The following is a 21,353-nucleotide window of genomic DNA, read 5'->3' on the forward strand; positions in this document are numbered from 1 at the left end:
CCAGCGCTCCCGCCGCCGCCGGCGAAGACAAATTTCAGTTGAATTTGTTTATGTTTAGCAACAACTTGGGCGCTCGACTTTCTTTCGACGGTATTTTATATACAAGACGCGGTGGGAGATGAATTTATTAGACTTCATTATATTTGTCAGCTTAAAGTCATGCAGTCTTCGTAATATCGTTTTTTTATTGCTCACAAGTTGATCCTTGACTGCAATATCATCTGGTGCGGCCGTAATTATGGAAGTGTGCTTACCAATTACTAGTTAGGGGTATGGCAGTTACTTTAAACCCCATATAATGGCTTCTACGCGGCATCCTACGGGAACACTAGCCTTTTTTTTTGGCGTGGTGGAAAGGCTTTATGGCTACCTCCGACCCTTGGACAGGACGGAGGTTATGTGGGACTCCCCCCTCTAAAGGGGGTATACACAAACTAAAAACCAACACGGCATGTACCTCTGGTTGGCTTTGTTAGACGCCCAGGGAACCCGTTGTATACCTACGAGACACTAGCCTAAGTAAGTAACGCCTAATCATAGAAGATTCCTAGGGGCAAACATTTACCTTTCACCAATCGATTTTCACTAGACAACTCATATTATAACCTAACTTGTATGACTCTTGCCACAAGATGTGGTATTTTGTGTTTTTATTATAATATTTTTGATTATCCGTAAGATTTAAGGTTATTTAAAATAAGCTCGTGAACAATTAAGAAGAATCATGGCACAGCCGATGGATTTCGTAACTTAAGATGGCGCCCAACTTCTTAAGTCGTTATCTAAGAGTTGGTGAAACGTTTTTTACTCTATATAACACCCAAAACATTAGGCATCTATTTTAAGCGTTTCCTAGGTTTAGTGAAAACGGGCATATATCGCGGGAATAAACTTACGATGACCGAGAGGTAAGTAATCGGAAATGTTAAACTTGAATAGGCACACACGATACAGGCTTGCCTATTTTGGGTGCCAACGGAAATTGTATTTATGTTTCAATTGTTAATTAAACTAGATGGCACCACAAAGATCCTGCATCGCGCTAACGAAGTGTTCACAATAATTTACTATATATACAACTTCCAAAGTTAAATGGTCTAACTTCATTCCCCGAGCACATGACCATAGCTCCCGTAAAGTTATAAATGTAAGTTTCATTTTCATTTTAACTGTGTGCCGGGGATCCCGAAAACGAACCCACCTACCCACTAAACTAGCACTGCTTTTTTCAAATGGTATATTTAAAAAAAAAAGCGGTGTTAGCTATAGCGGCGATAAGCAATCACTAACAGAAGGAACCAATATCGTACAAAACTAATATCTTAATAGGTCAATAAATACTCGTAAACCACAGCACTGAACCGCCAGTAGCGGATCTCAAGAGCGACATGGGGCGGATGCGTAATCCACTTAACATCCTTAATCCCGCCAACCATTGTGTGGTAGGTAAGTACCTACGCACCACGCGGTTAATTCGATCAATCGCTGCACGGGTAATGTATTCATATGTTAATTTGTTGTAAATGTGCAGTTTTGTTACTCTTTAGCCTGTAAATAGGAACTATAACATGACATTATGAAGTATTTTTTTCACGCTCCACCATTAAGTATCGGTGAGATGCTTTTTTGCCGATTAGGTACAATCTGATCTTTACTTGACTAATGAGTAACTTATTTTTAACTTAAACTACTTCTAATTATTAGTTACAACTGAGATGTAGTAGTAAGATATGAAGCGGTGATAGTGCTTTGGGGGGGAGCTCGACTTCACTTTCGGGGGGCCGAGTTCGAATCCCAGCAACCTCTAACTTTTCTGAGTTATGTGCGTTTTAAGCACTGAATTAAAATATCTCTTGCTTCAACGGTGGAGGAAAATATCGTGAGGAAACCTGCATGCCTGAGAGTTCATAATGTTCTTAAAGGTGTGTGGAGTCCACCACTGGGCTAGCGTGGTGGACTACAGCCTTAACCCCTTTTCTTTGTGGGGGGAGACCCTTGCTCTGTAGTGGGCCGGTAATGGGTTGATGTGATGATGATGATGCAGATATAGTCCAATAAATAAAACTTAGTTTCTAACTATTATTTAACGTTCACTTTGTTCACGTGAGCTTAGCTTTTACTTAGCACAAACATTAGTTTTACTCATATCACTGACCGACATCACTAATCGTCACTGCTTAACGGGTTTACGAAGTTAAATGTAAAAATAATAAATACTAGTGTAGCGAACGGGTAAAAATTACTAGGTAGGTACATTCCCTCCTTTAACAACAAACAAACAAATTATCTAGTATGTTTTAAAACCAATGGAGAAAATTTTGTACCTGCTATATTTGAAGATCAGTAGATTTTGACTTGTTGACAATAAACAAATTAAATGAATAAATAAAATCAGTTCATCAATGACGGCGTTCTGAGGTAGCGAACAAAAAAAAAACAAGCCTCAGAACCTCCTTCTTTTTTTAAATCGCTGGAATACAAATCTTACAAATCTTTCACACAGCCGAGTATCAAATCATTTTCTTTCAAATAATGCTGAATATAAGGAAAACATGTATGCATGAAGTAAGTAAATGGACACTACATTCTACAAAATATGTCAATACCATATCTCAGTTTTGTAACTCCATCTTATCTATAATCTACACTTAAGGAGATAAAGTAAGCGACTAAAAAATATTTATTGTGTTTACACAAATACGTAGGTGGTAATCCGAGAGGACGAGTACTATTCTAAATATTAAGTCACAAGACAAGGGTACTCTTTGTCGAGGTCGGGGAAAAAACGTAATAATATTATTGGGTTCTAATTTCGTTTGTCCCTGTTAATCGTCTCTGTATAAAAGTGTCAGCGGGACTGAATAAAGGTGCCAACTTGCATGGGGATATGAATGGGACAGGCGTTTTGTATTACAATCTTTATAAAAGATCGAGGATCAAGACCTAAATGAACCGTATCCCAATCGTTGTAAGATTTGATATTCCTTAACATCAAATTTTGATCTGGAATATCTTGTTATAATAAAATCGGGATTGTTCAAGTGTTGCAATGCTTGATACGTCTTAAACTTTTTTTTTCCGAGGGTCGTTCAGTTTCTCCGAACCACTTTTATTGGCTATGCCATTTTCAAGAGGTCATTATGTCGGTGACAGTATGTATTGATACGAAGGCTATTTAATTTTATTAAAATGCTGTTCTGTAAAAATATAGAATCGAAAAAGTTTACCTCAATGTTATTTTTAATAAAATTACCTACCTATTGAACTACCCACACAATGTGATTCGTTCTGATAAACTATTTTACTAAGGGTATCAAAGATAATATATTCAGTAGAGTAGAGAAATGTTATTTTTATTCGACGGCCGATTGGCGCAGTGGGCAGCGACCATGCTTTCTGAGTCTAAGGCCGTGGGTTCGATTCCCACATCTGGACAATGTTTGTATTATGAACATGAATGTTTTTTCAGTGTCTGTGTGTTTATCAGTATACCTATTTTAAGTATTATTTATATTAGGCATTCATAAAAACATTCATCCGTCACCTTTAATACCCATAACAAAAGCTACGCTTACTTTGGATGTGTGTATTGTCATAGTAAATTTATTTACTTCGTCCGAGTTAGTTTTTTTTTTCATCCAGTGAAAACCGTAAATTTTTTCGAGAACAGTGTATCCTATATTTCTAAGATGCAAGTGTTGTCCAAAATTGTGAAGTTACGCAAAATTTTGCCAACATTGACTTGCTGCTAAATTCACGAAATGAAGTTCTTTAACTCCCGTAGAAACGTATCATTTGTTGTCCGATAGCAACATGCAAGCTTGAATAGAATCAGGCGTTACGAAGAATTCCAGGATATATTATGAAAATTCGAAAAGCGCGGAGTATAGCAAATTAAGCTTAATTTTCATAATAAAACATGCAATCTACCTCTGTGCTAAATTTCGACTGGTTGAGCTAATCCTGGGTAAGAACAAACAAAGAAACAGACACTTCCGCTTTAATAATATTAATTTTGATTCTTTCTTACATACCAAATTTTTTTTTTATTACCCTTACAGGTTAGCCGGCCACTATCTTGGACTGCAGGTGAGATTGCAGACAAGGACCAACTTAATTAAAAAGTACTTCAACGGTTAAGGAAAACATTGAGTTCTCTATAATGTTCTCAAAGGTGTGCGGAGGCCGGAGTCCACCAATCCGCACAGGGCCAGCATGGTGGGCTACGGCCTTAATCCCTCCTAATTACGGAAGGAGACCCATGCCCTGTAGAGGACCGGTAGATGTGACATGATGATGATGAAATAAAAAAAAGGGGGTAAAATGTCATCAAACTAGTAAAGTTATAAAATAAATAGTTTTGATCCTGAATTATTACAAATACAAAAAAAAAAATGTGTTTTAGGTTTGTATTTCTTTCTAAGCAGGAACTTTCGCATTGATAGCATTAGTAGGGAAGTTAGAACAAAACTATTTTACTTACCAGTATTATTTATTATGTGAACAATCTTTTCATCTTTCAATTTAGTTTTCACAGTAACGTTTGTTTTATATACAAAATCTCTTTTGGATTTATTTGCATTTACCTATTAAAAAAAAATCAAAATCAAAAGTTATGAAAACACTGTTTTAAATGATAATAAGACACAAAAAAGAAATTAGTTCATTCAGTCACAAATTCATTTATTATTGTATACCTACTCGTAAAATCAACAGTATACCTACTCGATATTTCTCCATGGGATACAGTTGGACATTTTTTTTATTCCAATAAGAGAGTAAACAAAAAAAAAATGCGTAAACCCACAAGATAACAGGTTAGCTGTTATTTTGTAGGTTTATTAAGTATCGAATTTTTCCTTACTGTACTGTACCGTGTACTGTAGCATATAAATATATCTGCAGCTCAGTGTATCGCTTGTGTTGGTTCTGGCAGTAGGTACATACAGCTCAGACGGGAGAAGCGACTCTTAATTAACCACCCGCCTCCTAACCCCACGGTCCCCTTCAAACAGACTCCAAAACAGTCTATTTGTAGCTCTACTCGTGTATTTTGTTAGAACATCAAAGGCTTCTTTGTTAGATTTGATTTCATACAAGTTGCCTACTATTAAAGTATCGGTCTATAGAAATATTGTAAAGTTACATTATACATATATATATGTATGTATATATTTATATATATATATATATAACTGTGGTCTGTGACAATATAAAGATATTTTGTAAAAAAAAGGTGACATGAAAAACATGAAACTTATGCTAAGTAAATGCACGGTAATAAAAATTAACTCTGGTCAAGAAGACTTATCTTCAATGTAAATTTTATATATTTGTGATGAGAAATAAATGGCTTTTTTATTTTTTATTTTATTTATTTTATAAGTAGTTAAATTAGTAGTTAAGTTTTATTATTAAGTTTATGTGATTAGGATATATTTAGAACTTCTTGAAGAGTGCGGTGTAAAATTCTCAGATAATTTTTTTCAATTTTTCTCAATAAGAAGTATATTTGGTTACATTTTTTTAATTAATTCGAAAAAAGAGGCTTTATATATTTTTTCAACGTAAACTACGTTCAAAAATATTTAAGTAACTCTGATCGTGACTTGATCAGATTCGATTGCAGAACGTAATGTTTACAAATTTTTTTTGGCAAATTTTGATTGTAGGCATCGTAGAATTAATCGTAAAGTCAATTTGTTTTTATTTCTTTATTTGCACCTGCACTTTCAGTTGTACTAAGTAAACCGACAAAGATCTGCTGCTAAGCGCTTTAGCGTTCCAGTACGATGTCGTATATTCGCAGTTAAGGGCTAACTTGTAGTGGAATAAAAAGAACACACAGGGAGCCAGCGAACGTAAAATATAGAGTGCTCGGCAATGGAACTGCGTCTTTAGTGAATCAAAAATGAAAATGCTGCCTTTCCCCCAACCCTACAGTCATCACGGAAGCTTTCGAGTGGCCATTAGATTATTCACGTTCGAAAACATTCGCAGCCTGCCAACAAAGCGTGAAAGCCATTGTCGACCATTTTGTTTTGTCAATACGTAAATACTTCATAAATATTTAAACAGCTTAAATCTCAATACTCAACCCTTGGGAACGCTTTGTTACAATTTCGTGCACAAAAAAAAATTGCAATTATGTTCTGGCTACTGTGTCTAGCGGATTTCCGTTTTCGATAACATTCGTTTATTAATATTTACTAGTGGTCAAAATGCAACCATAATTAATTTAAATAGTTCGTTCGAACATTATTATATAGTGTGTTATACCTACTTCTAACTTCTTCTTCTTCTTTTTTTGACAGCCGAGTGGCGCAGTGGGCAGCGACCCTGCTTTCTGAGTCGTCCAAGGCCGTGGGTTCAATTCCCACAACTGGAGAGTGTTTGTGTGATGAACATGAATGTTTTTCAGTGTCTGGGTGTTTATCTGTATATTATAAGTATTTATGTGTATTATATTCATAAAAAAATATTCATCAGCTATCTCAGTACCCATAACACAAGCTACGCTTACTTTGGGGCTAGATGGCGATGTGTGTATTGTCTTAATATATTTATTTATTTCTTTTGATTTATGACTTTTCGTAGTGCATAAACAGCACAATGTACTTGCTTAGTGTCAAGTAGCTTACTTACTTCTATTATTCATCTACTTCTTCTTTTGCTTTTTTATCAAATTTTGCCAAGGCAATGACACTGACACTGTTATTTTGCCTATTTTTTTCCAACTAATTCCAAAAAAATATTAAAAAAGGTGTGTGTGTCAAAGATGTGGTAGTGTGTGCAATGTTTTTTTAAATGTATTATTTATGCATAGTAAAAAATAATTGTATATAGTATTCTGCACTTGTATGTGTGTAAAATTTCATACACCTCCGACCGCGCAATTTTCGTAATAAGGGATACAAATTTTTGCTTCACGTATTAATATAGATATAATATTTGTTACTTAATAACTCTACATTAGTCTTTATATTATTATAAGTGATTGGATAGTAGTAATATTAGAGCTTTTTGTAAAAGTGTTCGTCCAGGTAAATAAGTATGTCCAGGTAAATATAATGCAAAAATAAGCATGTCGGTAGCGACATGCTTATTTTTGCCGCCAAGCAGTATTGTTGCAATGCCTGTGTAAACCCAAAAAAAAAACAATAATATTAATATGGAAAAAGTTTAAAGGATATAATGACTTACGTTAAGAATAATAAGTCTAAAAACTACTATGCTGTGTTCTTTCACTTACGCGTATCGGAAAAAAAAAAATTTACGTTCTTATTAACAACTAAAAATATCTTTTTAACAGATAAATATAATATACTAATTTATCATTAATTTTATTAAGTGTATATCACACAAGATAGCTTTAAGTTTAAAGACTTTATCCTCCAAAGAATATAATGTTCACTTACAAGAGAACATAAAACTATTAACATGCATTTTTATTTTTTAACGGTGACTACAAATGAGAAAAATAATTTATTAGATAAAAGTTTACAAATTATGACAATGGTTTTATTTTATCCCTTGAAGCTGAAAAGATAGACAGGATTGTAAAACTGTATCTGTAACTGTAACAAAATTTTTAAAAAGATCAATAACCAGTCTTAAGTAAAAGCTTAACTGAGATTTTTTTTCATAGAAACTAAATATAAAATCCGCAGTAATTGGACACCGGATAAAATCCGCTTCAAATAGTAGGAAAATTGCACATGCCCTAAACATCGCGATATGACACGTGCTGGCTACAACTGTACGGCTTTGCCTTCCAATTGCTTCCGGATGACCGTAGGTATCAAATATCAAATAAAAAATATTGACGGCTGCTGTTTTGATCTGTGACGTGAAATTGAAGAACTTGCAGCAACGATCAACATCGTACGTTGACAGAATCGCAGCAAAATGTGAAGAAGAAATACTAATATTTAAATTTTATTTTTTAGGTAAATAGACTTAAGCGTTATTAGCTTCGAAAAGGGCTTCGGCTCCCTTGTACTCCCGTCAACACACGTCTTCTAGAAATCTGGATCGTGTGAAAATAAACTAAAGTAATTAACTTGTTGTTTATTGTAACGAAGTACATCATTTATAATAACTGCTGGGGTCATATCCTTTAATAGTTTCCATTCAAATAATTCAAAAGTGTTCTCAAATTGTTCATAAACCTTCAGGAAGTAAGCCAGACCGCCAGACTAAAGCCAATGTGCACGCGGCGCCGCTCGTCAACCGTCCACCCACGCTACTTTATACATCAACATCGGAACAACATTTCGAAATTTACTTTAATTCAATTACAAGTCATTGTCCACTCCGTTTTTGCTCGAGCATTTTACACCTCAACAATGCATTTATTTTGCCAACAATAACTGTATTCCCGAACACAAAGAGCACTCGTCCGAGTGGACGACGATCGTCACGACACGACGGTCGACTCGGTTTTTTTTGCTTATTTTTTCACCACTCGAAAAGTAACTGTTCATGAAAGGTGAATTGTGTTTGCGTGAAGTGTTTATCGTGTCCTGGCGAGATACGATCTTAATCTGGGATTAGTGGAGCGTTAACAACTATTGTCAGGCTATCTAAATGCTTCGATAATGCCCACCTATGTAACACAAAGGTGCTATTTGCTGCAAACTCCCACGCGTAACAATCGTGCTTGGGTAGGTACCTCAATCTGTTCCGATCATACTGTATCCGGTCAAGTGCTTATTGTAGAGACTAGCTGTGACCGCAGCTTTGCCCGCACCCCTTGCCTCTGTAACCCACGCAAACAAACAAACGAAATACCACTCAGTTATTTAGTCAATAATTTCAAGAAGTCAGGAACTTTAGTAGTAGAATAGCTTTTTGTAACAGAGTTCGTCCGAGGAAGTTCTACTACCATAGTTATTTCTGCTGTCAAGAAGCATTGCTGTGTTAAAGTCTTAAGGGCGTGGTTACTGATGTAATTATAGGCACATGAGGTTTAACATGTACACTTCTGGTTATTGGGCGCAGGGCGGTACATTGCTGGACGTGTTGCAGCGTGCCCCGCGAATTGTTGCTCTGTTTATAAGCGTAAATGTTTATACGTTTCTTAACTTTTATAACAACTGCAGAAAACTAAATTTCATGCCTAAAGAGTTAAAATAGGGTTGAAATAAACTTGATTACATTGCACACAGACTAATGGCGTCGACTTCTTTCAAAATATAGATAATAAATTATAATTGTTAAAAAATAACATAGAATTTATATCGTAAATATAAAAACTTTTTACGCCTTGAGACACGCAATGCTTCTGTTGGCTCCTATATAGTGGCAGATCTTTTAAGAATCTTTTTTTAACTATTCACTTTTATTATACAACACAGTTAATACCTCAACAATCCTATTGAAAAGAATATGGTCTACCTTTCAAACTTGTCGAAGTGTACGTTAAAATCAATGGTTTATTGCTTTCTTCTTATAATCATTTATGTATCGCTACATTCCTTATTCGAGAATTACATTCTGAATTTTGCGTACCACTCCGCGACGAATTCTATCTTCTCGATAACAAAGCGTTTGAGAAAACCACAATCAAGTGATCTCAAATACATTCTATTGTGGTCGAAATACTCTCATTACATTCAGTTCAAAGGCGGTAAAGTTATACACCCCAGTTTAAAATGCTCAATAAGTAATTGTGTTTTCACAAAAGACAAAGGGCTCTTTGATGGCGACTACACGAGATTCGATGCTGTACTTTTTAATGAGGAAATCCTATTGACGGGAAATAAGCCCGAGAGAAGAGTCCCTTTGCATATATACGTTTTTAATGCGTTGGAATCATCCTACACTGTTCCAGCGTGCAAACCAAAACACGATGGATTTTTCAATTGGACTCTTACATATCGTCTCGACTCGGATATTTTATGGAGTTACTTTATAGTGAGAAATCTTAAGGGAGCGATAGTCGCCCCCAGGACAACCATGAGGTGGCAGAGGAGTCTCCGCCCTGTGGACTCAAAAATAAAGACCATTTTGGCGGGAAAGAGTAAAGCGGCTGCCTGGCTCGTAAGCCATTGCAAAGCCGACAGTTTGAGAGACGAATACCTAACGAGACTTCAGGAACACCTATTCCATTTTGCTTTGAAAATTGATGTTTACGGGAAATGTACCCATGTAGAATGCACGAGAGGCGACTGTGATGAAATGATAAAGAAAGACTATTACTTTTATATGGCTTTCGAAAATTCATTCGCGGAGGATTATGTAACTGAGAAGGTTTTACATGAATACGAAAATTATGCTGTTCCTATTGTCTATGGAGGAGCGAACTACAGCAGGTGAGTTCATAATCTCTACTATTCATCTTTATTAGCTTAATTTATAGAGGCATTTAGCGGCCAGATCCACCACGCCACTCAAAAGCTTTCGATAAGACAAAAAGTCTTTATCTATTCGATAAGTCACAAGCGTGGGCACTTGCAACCGCAACATTCAGTTGAATTAGCAATTTTTAAATTGGTACGACACATCTTAGACTGGAGACTATTGACAATTAAGTATTAAATAATAAGTTACTCTGTATGTAAGTATGTTTGTGCTGTTCTGGCTAATAAACATATTGTATTCAATTATATTCTAAGCAACTATTCTATCCTAAGTAACTAAGTCCTTTAATTTTTTTTTTGTAATAATGTTTGTAATTTCCCTTTCCCGTATTGCCTGCATTAGAGCAGCGTGGTTAACTTTTTATCACTCTTATCCGAATGAATCCGTGCTCAACAGTGATATGTTAACAAAACTTAAAATAAAGATGTTGATGAGCAGGAATAACTGAAAACAGGACTATTAAAATCATCAAGAGATTTTAGTAATAAAATTAGTTGGCTTACTTACTTTATTTCTATACTAAATTCTCATTCATGAAAATTAAATACGGTTTACATTTCGTAGACAGATCGTACAATCGTATTAACGATTCTAAAACATCTCTTTAAAAAATTCCAAGGTTCGAAAAGTAAACTTTAAGTATAAATATTTTAACTTTCATGATCATACTCGTATATAAAATTTTATGGTTACAGATTTCTGCTTTCATGATCGTGTATAAAACTTCGCGATTTTAGACTTCCATCAACAGTTTTATATGCACGTATAAAATTTGTGTTTAGGTAGGTACATATTTTTACCAACAGAATTATTTATATAACTTTGTGATTCAAGATTTTTTACCAACTCGTTTATATAACAATTTGCGATTACAAATTTCTACAAACAGGAAAAAAAATAAAACTTTGTGATAATTCATTTCTACCATCAGGAAAATCCATAAAACTTTGTGATTACACATTTTTATACCAATAGTAAAATACAAAAAACTTTGTGATTACACAGTTCTGCCAACAGGAAAATACATAAAACTTTATAATTACACATTTCTACCAACAGGAAAATCCATACAACTTTGTAATCTACCAAAAGGAAAATCCATAAAACTTTGTGATTACAGATTTCTACCACCAGGATGATACATAAACGCTCGTGCTGTACATCCGTACAACCTTGCCTTCGCTATTGACTAGGCTATGAAGACACCAGCGCTATACGAGACTTACTTCATGGACCAACCTTTACACGATTGACAGAGATTTTGGAAACCACCATCCTGTATGCGAACTCTGTTCCGCACTGTTTCATAAGAAAACAGCACCAGTGAAGGAAAAGTTTAGGTTATGATGGAATGGGCTTAATGGATTCAAGTGGTGTCTTCCCGATGAGATTTGGAATGAAACGTCAAAAGTGAATCTTGATGGGAAACACTTATTCAAAATGTATTAGATACTAGCTGGTGCCCGCGTTCTACGCCCGCGTTTATTACGGTTTTTTACAAATCCTGTGGTAACTACGTTTTCCTGGAATAAAAAGTTGCCGAATTCACTCTCCGTCATTTACTCGTTGATTGGTTGCTCACGTTTAACTTTCCTTCACTCGTTGATGTGAAGGAAAGTTAAACGGACAAACATACATTTATAATATTAATTAAAAATGTTTCTAGTCACTCTCATTTTAAATTTTACATTCTTTCTCTCAATGGGGTGTGTACATTTCATCCATAAATTAGAGTAGGTACTGCCTTACATCACGCATAAAACTAAAGTCCGGATAAAAGTTAAAGCGGTTTTGTAGAAGAAATAGAAATGATAAATTAATCTTAAAATGATTTTTCATAACCTAAATTCTAAGTTAATTAACCTTAACATCACAGAATTAAAAACATACAGAACCCTCGTTGCATGCATTGTGTCCAAAAACAGATAAAACGCCTCGCGCACATCTCACATCACACCCGCAAAATGTTGCTAGCTCACAAACTTATCCCATTTTCCGTATTTTATGGTAAACGTTTAGAACATTACAGTTTAATTAATTAATTTCAACTGCTAAATGGAATGAAGTGACTAACCGTCTGTCCGAGAATCACTACTAAAGTGGATTTTTTCAATATTAGTCGTGTACCTACACGGTTTCTGTATGTTCTTAATTCTATGCTTGACACTTTGTAAATCAAGATTAGTAATTTTAAATGAAAACTATCACTTTAGATGACTTTCAATAGCATTCAGACTGATTATCGCATATGAAGTAAAGGAAATATGAATTAAAGTACACTGTACATACTTCTTTAGCGTAACAAGATAAATATCTTTTCAAAAATTTTATTTTTTGCCTTATTCTACGTTTCTTAAATCTTAACCAAAAAACCTTAAAACTACTTTCTTGTATGGCCTTATCTATCTCAGGTAGGGTAGGGGGGATATGGGTAAGAAAGTTATAAAAGGCGACACATTTGGCAAATTTTTCACTTAACAATTATTTATTGTAAAGTCAGCATCTCTTGAGGTTGCTCCGGTTTCGGAGCGAAACGTGCGTATTGCCGAAGATCTGTTTGGTAGAGTGTAAGAATGTGAGAGATTATAAATTACACCATACAGACTCTCCTGCTTTTACGCTTAATTTTCATATGGGTTTTTATGGGTTCGATTCCCACAACTGAAAAATGTCTGTGTGATGAGCATGTATATTTTTCAGTGTCTGGGTGTTTATATGTATATTTTAAGTATTTATGTATGTTATTCATAAAAATATTCATCAGTTGTCTTAGTACCCATAACACAAGCTACGCTTACTTCGGGGCTAGATGGCGATGTGTGTATTGTCCTTGTATATTTATTTATTTATTTATATCTTCCAAAACGTTTTACGAATCTTATGTGACGTCTAAGGACGTTAGGAGCCGTCTAAAATTTCGACACCGATTTGGCAGATCGCAAAGTTTAGGGGGCTCGTAAACCTACGGGACTGACCGCAGCCTTGACAGATGAAAAAAAATATATATATTTTTTTAATAACCTTAAATGAAAGAATGAATGAATGAATCCACTTTTATTGTACACCAAAGAAAAAAAGTAGTTACAGAGATATAAATACATATCAAGAGAGTACAATTTGGTGGCCATACGAAAAATAAAAGTAATGATGATGATGATACAAACACGAAATACACACCACACCTTGTCGCAACAACTATAGACAAGTTAGATTAGGTATATCACTTGCCTAGTTAAAAACGTTTGGTGAAAAATGCATAAAAAAAACAAAATTCATTTATTTCAAGTAGGCCATATAAGCACTTTTGAAACGTCAAGTATGTCTATTTATAGTGACTCTACCACCGGCTTCTACGGAGAAGAAGCCGGCAAGAAACTCAGCAGTTGCTCTTTTCCAACATCGTTTTACAATTTAACAATCTTTGTTCTATCTTGTGTGAGATGAAAGCGGAGCGGCTTGCTTCCAGGCAACCTTGTCATTAAGAAATTCATCAATAGTATTGTAACCTCGATGTATTAAATGTGTTTTTATACATTCTTTAAACTAATGTAATGGTAAATCTAATATTACTTCGGTAGCATGTTATAAAAGCATATACTCATGCCTAGAAATGAAGAATAGCGTTAATGACGCCTAATCAAAATTCTTTGATTAGGCGTTATTAACTTAGGCATTGCCTTTTCGTTAGTGAAAACGGCCGTGAACTCTTTTTTGACGGCTTCTTCTCGGTAGAATCTGCCATCCGAACCGGTGGTAGAGTCACTACAAACAGACAGACTTGACGTTTCAAAAGTGCTTATACTAGGCCTAATAGAAATAAATGAATTTTGAATTTTGATATTTTGATGTATTGGATATAATTATGGCTGATCACTGGCAATGGGATAAAGCAGATGGCCCACCTGGCCCTGAAAGTAACTGGAAAACCTTCGCTTATAAGCAAAGCAACATTTCGCAGGGCATGCTAGGAACACGTCCTACAAATTCCCACACAAAGTGTAGGTGCTAAGCCTGTAATCACACCGGCAACCACACCCTTCAGAATGCAACACACCAATGCTGCTTGGCGGAAGAAATAAGAATGAAGTCGTACTTCCCCGTACGAGCTCTGTCACAAAATGCTCTGCTGCTATCATCACATCAACCCATTACCTACTTCAGAGCACGGGTCTCCTCCCACAATGAGAAATGTTTAAGGCCAGTGTCCACCATGCTGGCCCAGTGCGCATTGGTGGACTCCACGCGCCTTTGAGAAAATTATGTAGATCTCTCAGGCAGTTTTCCTCGCGATGTTTACCTTCTCCGTTGAAGCAAGTGATATTTCAATTACCTAAAACGCACATAACCTAGAAAAGTTAAAGGTGCTAGGATTCGAACTCGGTCCCCCAAAAGTGAAGTCGAGCTCCTACACAATGCGCTATCACCGCTTCTGCTACTATAATAAAAAAATATGAAACTAAGTAGGTATAACGCGAAGGTATAACGGTCCAGGTACGTAGAATTCGTGTTCAGAGTTTGCGATACAGACATTTCTGTGGCCTCTCATCCACCGTCTCGTTTCCGGATTAAAACGAACGCAGCCGCAATAATAATCCCACGCGGGGCAAGCTTAAAGAAAACTCATCAAATCATATAAGTCTTCGGCGCCGTAGTTTTCTAATCCCACCACAATAACGTCCTGTTATTAATTTCGTATCGCTAACAAAAGAGCATGTTGGTACAAATATTCACTATTCACAAAGACGGAAAAGTAATTAATGTTAGAATCGTATTGGTAGAATCCGGTCGTTAGTGCCCTGGGGAGGGCGACACAATACCGTAGTTAGGGCGGGCGGGGCCGCGGGGGGAAAGTATCGGCGGACGTTTAACGAGCAAATTATTTAGTAAATGTTGCCAAATAATAACATTAATGTTGGTACGTGGGGCTGACTCGCGGCTCTCTAACTCCGCTCCGATTGTGAAAGCTTAATGTGGAATAGTATATTTAAACTTAGATTAATTTTTATGTTTCAGTAGTAATGGAGCTTTTTGGAAGTCTCTTCTGCTTCCTTCTCTGGGACGGGAAATCAGGTGGGCTATCTGTTTGGACCATCAATTAATAATTATTAAAAAAAAAAAAAAAAGATAGAAGGAAAGATGTGTATTACAAATCCCCAAGTAAACAACGTTTATTAGCAAGCAATAGAATATATTGACGAAAAAATTCAATGCCTAATATTTTTGTACGACCCGGCAATTCAACCGGTGATTATTGAAATCGCTTTAAGCAAATTTTATTTATTCTCAACGAATAACTTTTCGTAAATTTCTGCACACTTAAACAGCAGAGTGGCTGTAAAAGCGTGGTCCCATCCACAAAAGGCTACCGCCATACGCCGGAGGAGGGTCTCTCCCCACGGGGCGGTTAGCCAATGAGAGCCTGTGCAGTGTGCACACTCGGCTGCACCAGGGCAAACACCGGCGCCCTGAATGACGCGTAATTGAGTGTCTCCGCGTCCTCAACTCCTCATCAGCCCAGCGACGCGTCGCCGAGCTCATTATGATAATTATCGGCTAAATGCTCGTGAATTAATGGTTTTGTCGATGTTTTCTGCTTCGGTGCGTCGATTTGTCGAGGCCCCACTTGAATTAGTAAGACCATTGTTAGAATCACACTGTGTGGTTGCTCTTGTTTAGTCCCAAGGGTGGGCTTTTTAGGGCTCTGAATTAGTGAGAAAAAGCCCTAGTAATTTATTCTATTGGGTACTGCTGAAGACCTTCCGGGCAGTAAGCGCTGTGTTCCCTGGTTCAATCAATTCTGTTTTCCCTTGCAAACTCCTTCTGGGTACTAAAATTTTGCGGTAAAAAAATAACCTTGCTTTTTGCTAACTTGACTGCCTGCCTACTAATTGAAATCGGTAAGCTTTTCAAAGATTAACCCGGACAACACATTTATAAAACATCACTTGTTATTATATACCAACTATTAATTAATTGCACAGGATTTTTAAAATTTTTAATCTGCGAAATTTTAATGCTATTTTCATTGCAAAAACTTTCTGAAACAGAATGCGAGCTCTAATTATGTTCTCGCGGCGGTCTAAACACTTAGTAAAACAGCATAATGTATTCACAGAGCGAACACAACTTGTCTCTGGCGTTGACTAGCCCTGTCGGCCTTAGTTACTCTGTTTCGAGTGTGCAATGAATATACGAACGCCGGAAATAAAATAGCTACCATTTTAAATTCTTTAGACTTTTCAATGCTTTCAGTTTCTTGTTGGTGATAAATTTATACTTGTAAAACTTTCAGTAACTTTACCCAGTTTGCGATTATTATTAAATTGCGATCTTGCGAAACGTAGCTGTTCTAGTGTTTAGCCTCTCCACTTCTCTGTGGCAGAGAAGTTATGTCGGAATTCTACTCACACCGAATTGCGGGAAAAAGTGCATTCTTTATGTTTCCACAGGACACCAGATCACTGCGTCACATTTTATAAAAATCTGTGCAGTATTTCGGTATGTTTCATACCTAACGTAGGTAACATACAAATAAAAGAAATGACACCCTCGAACTATTAATATTAGTACCTACCTATTATTAAGTTATTGTGGAAGATGAGATCCCCTAAACTTTTTAAAATAATTATATAATTGGTGTACGATACCGCGTGGTACCGCCCGACAACCCAGTGACTTCTGTCGTGCCTAAAAATTCCTCCACCTTTGGGCTGACTAATGCTAACAAGATTTTTTTAAATCGAAACAGCGCGTTCAAACAAATAAAAAACTCTTTAGCTTTATTAAAAGTATAGATCCATAATATATTGGTTTATGGCATAAATATAAATTTTAATTCCAAAAATTTGCGCATTAAAACAAACAAAAATCCCTTTAGCTTTGTTAAGATTATACATCAATAATTTTATGTTACAGATACAAATTTTCTGTGAAAATGATTCACAATAAGTACATCAAAAAGAATCAATAAAAGATAGTTGTCATGATAACATAGCATTGTATTCCATAACACTAATTGTTAGAAAAAATACCACTGTAAACTCTACTATTTTAAATAAATATAGAAAAACACATCAGTATTCCGAAGTTAACAGTGCGAGTAACGAGCGACGGTACTAAAGACCCCAGGGATGAACAAGTCCCCGCAAACGGAATAGATAATTCAATAAGCGACGGAACGCGCCGCCTAATACTAAAATTAGCAATACGATACGATTAAATAGATTTCGGTCCGCAAAGCAGATGTCAAGGGAATACGGTAAGCTGGGGTGTTTTGAGTCATTACCGCGGATGAAGGGTTGCGCAAAATATTTTGTTATGCTAACTACTTGGACAGAATGATGTTTTACAATCATCGTGCTCTGATTATTTATGTGCCGCTGATAGACAACATGTGACCATTTAGTTATAACTTATAAGGGATTATATAATAGGGGGTTAAAGGCGCCTTTAAAAAGTATGCCTAAATTACATATTATTTATCCAGGAATAACTTTTTGTCAGTTACCAGCTACTCCATCAGCTTGGTTTCTATAAAAGATTTTTTTTTTAATTCCCGCGGTATCTTAGTTTATCGCGTATTTTGATGATAACTATGGACGGAATAATGTATTATTACGCATTATAACCATGGTGCTCAGCTTATTTATGTCCTACTGATAGGATTCCAGGATTCCAGGATTCCGGATAGGATAGGACTGATCATTTGTATAAGGGATTATGTGGACACACTTGAAAAAGGCTCCAGGTGCCATTTAGACGGATACAAGGCTTTCAATTTTCGATAAGAACCAGTCAACTATTTTTTTTTTTGGATTTCACTGTTCTTAAATCCTCGACTCTTATTACTATCACTATCCTAGTGTTAATGCAGTTATACTAAACCCGTACTCCCACAGCACGATGAACCGATGTCATAGAGAGTGACGGGGAGTGGGTGGATGAGGAAGGCTGAGGACCGGGAGTCGCGCTTTTTGTGAAAGCAGTGGACGTCCGCAGGCTGAAGTAAATATATATACTACGACAATACACACATCGCCATCTAGCCCCAAAGTAAGCGTAGCTTGTGTTATGGGTACTAAGATGAATATTTCTATAAATAATATACATAAATACTTATAATATACAGATAAACACCCAGACACTGAAAAACATTCAAGTTCATCACATAAATATTTTCCAGTTGAAGGAATCGAACCCACGGCCTTGGACTCAGAAAGCAGGGTCACTGCCAACTGCGCCAGTCGGCCGTCAAATGAAATGATGATGATGATACTCTTACTCGGTTTCTAAGTAGCATGGCACCTGAACCCGAAGTCAATTGGTAGCACGTCTTTGATTGTATGTTGTAACTAGTCGATCGAAGCTGAAGACCGAAATTCAAAGTGCCTAAATTCTGTTCCTGCCGGGGATCGGACCCGGTATAAAACCAAAGCGCTCAAAAGAGTAAAAATATTCGAGAGCCTAAACTTAAAATATTGAAGACATAAATCCCACCAATAATTTTGAATAGCAATTACGCACCCTTGCTAATTTGATATCATAGTACCTACCATCTTTAACAACACAAATTCTTCTCGCATTTTGGTCTAAATTCGTTGTTTAGTATATCTATATTATTCAAGGGTTTGCTATATGCGGGCACGCGGCGGCACGTGTATTGCACAGTACGACGCATTGTCCGTTCTCTATTGTGGATCGTTTCCGGGTGACCGTATCGCGTTCCTGATGAAAAAATATTTGACATTGATGCGGCTTCTAGCCAATTTGAGTGGAATATCAATAAAGTTTGAATTGGGTGTAGACCTTCTTTCTAATGTGTTTAAAAAATGTTTTTTTTTAATAGTATTAATTGACGGACCAAGTCAGTGGCAAAGCATGCAAGATACACGTCTTACAATGTGCCGCTGCTGTGCTGCGACCATCAATCTGAGGTGAAGAAGTTAAACCTCATGTGATTGTTTTATTGGTTATCACGGCCTTGAACCCCGAACACAGAAACACTGCATGGAGGCAGAAATAAGCGTCCGGGGAAATACAATTCCAGGGTAGTATTTCCCCGGACGAGCTCTGTTACAAAAAGCTTTACAACTTATAATAATTGTAGTTGTTATCATGTTCAAATACGGATTTCTAGGTCTTGGATTCTTTTCAAACGTACGGATCCAAACTTCTTTTTATTAGGGTTCCCCGGAGATTAAAGATGTCGTTTGCCACAGTGAGCTTACAACAATTATACACATTTCAATTATTAGTTTGCCACTACCGTGCCTCGGAGGGAACGTTATACCGTCGGTCCCATTTGTTATCACGCAGGGTATAAGAGTATCACGGATAGTTTTAACTCTAAATCCCTCTCACCTATGACAGAGACGACCCAGCTGTGGGATACACATACAAAAAAGTATATTCATGATCTTATAAGTCTTAAAGTGTTATCGACCCGATCTTACATAAGTTTCCTAGAAACAGAGATAGGATACATTTTTCATAAAAATTTTGTCCTATGGAAAAGCAGAAACTTTATGTGGATGAGATCACGGATTACACGTGCAGTACAGTTAGGGCTTAGTAACTATATAAATTTATTTAGGTGAGCCCTAAGGAAAACTTAGCATTGGATCAGCGTCGTGGGCCTAAAAGCTTAATCCTCTTTTCTATGAGCAGTGGTATATAAATAATAAATAAATAAATAAATATTTTTTGAAACGCTGATAGATATTATTTCGAACTGAAACCTAAAGAATTCGTGATTTCGTGTGAGCTTAACATCTATAATTCCGTAGTTAAAAAAGTCAAATGTTAAATCTACGTAATTGGATGCCGTATCGAATCAGCAATTTGGTTTAAATAGTAGAAAAATTGCGCTTATCCTAATCATCGCGATATGCCACGTGCTGGCTACAGCCATTCATAGAGCTTTGACATTCGATTGCCTCCGGATGACCGTATCAAATGTCCTGCAAATATCAGGCAAAAAACATTGATCTCCGAGGCATGCATGAAAATCTTATTAGACTAAAAAGGGAGCTGGAGTTAAAGTTCTTACTGAGATGGTACTATGATACAATGGTACAATATGGAAAACAATTGCTTATTACTCAGGATAAGGTAGGGTGTTCTCAAACCAGGGTGCGTGTGGTTTCTGATAGGTCTACTTTTTAAATTAAGAATGTAGGTTATTGTCACCTAGCAATAATAAAAAGGTATATGTGAATATTACTACTTGTCTGTTGAAAATGGCAAATTTAATAAAGGGGTTTTTTTCAATGTCAAATACATATTTATTCAAATAGGCAAATACTCGTAGATGGCACTTTTGATACGTACATAACTGATAACATGTACCTACATAGTAGTGATATGATGGCGATTAATACATTCGTAAACTTAAAACTAAAGCTGTGAGAATTACATTCGTGCAGGTCTACGATGAAAGCCCACAACATTTACTCGTAGCTTTTTAAATAGAATACCCGGCTATGTTCGTTGCGAGCTTAGCTAACGCATTTGGAACTTTAGTTTTACGAAAATTTTTCACCATCACATCATCGTGTTAATGGTATTTCAACTACGTATCTAACAGAGCAGCATCTATTTGAATAAAGAACGTTTCGACATGATGAGATAATAAAAAAAAGGAGGAATAAAAATCTGCAACAGATACTCAATCGTCCCACGATTAGCCGCATGTTAGAATATTAACAATCGAGTCAATTATTCGAGAACACATCGAGCGAACAGATACGGCAATTACGCGCAGGAAGCCCGCGCAGGCGCTCTGCCTAATTGTTTCCGTCTTCCCCCTCGCCTCGGAACAGCCTACCACTGCCTGCCATCATCCGCGAAATACAAAACCCTCGGTGCACGAGTCTGACTCGCACTTCGCCTATTTTTTTATAATTCTTTCTGTAGTGCAACTTTTTTAGAATCGTTGTGTTTAGAAACTCGATGAAACGAAAAAACGTCACAATAAAGAAACGAACACA

General features: G+C 36.3%; 1 pseudogene; it reads left to right on the plus strand.

Annotated features, from left to right (window-relative positions):
• The first annotated feature begins 8,976 nt into the window (after positions 1-8,976).
• On the plus strand, positions 8,977-11,814 carry LOC120632892 (annotated as a pseudogene).
• Positions 11,815-21,353: the final 9,539 nt, after the last annotated feature.

This window comes from Pararge aegeria, chromosome 20, assembly GCF_905163445.1.
Source record: "Pararge aegeria chromosome 20, ilParAegt1.1, whole genome shotgun sequence".
Lineage (NCBI taxonomy): Eukaryota > Metazoa > Arthropoda > Insecta > Lepidoptera > Nymphalidae > Pararge > Pararge aegeria.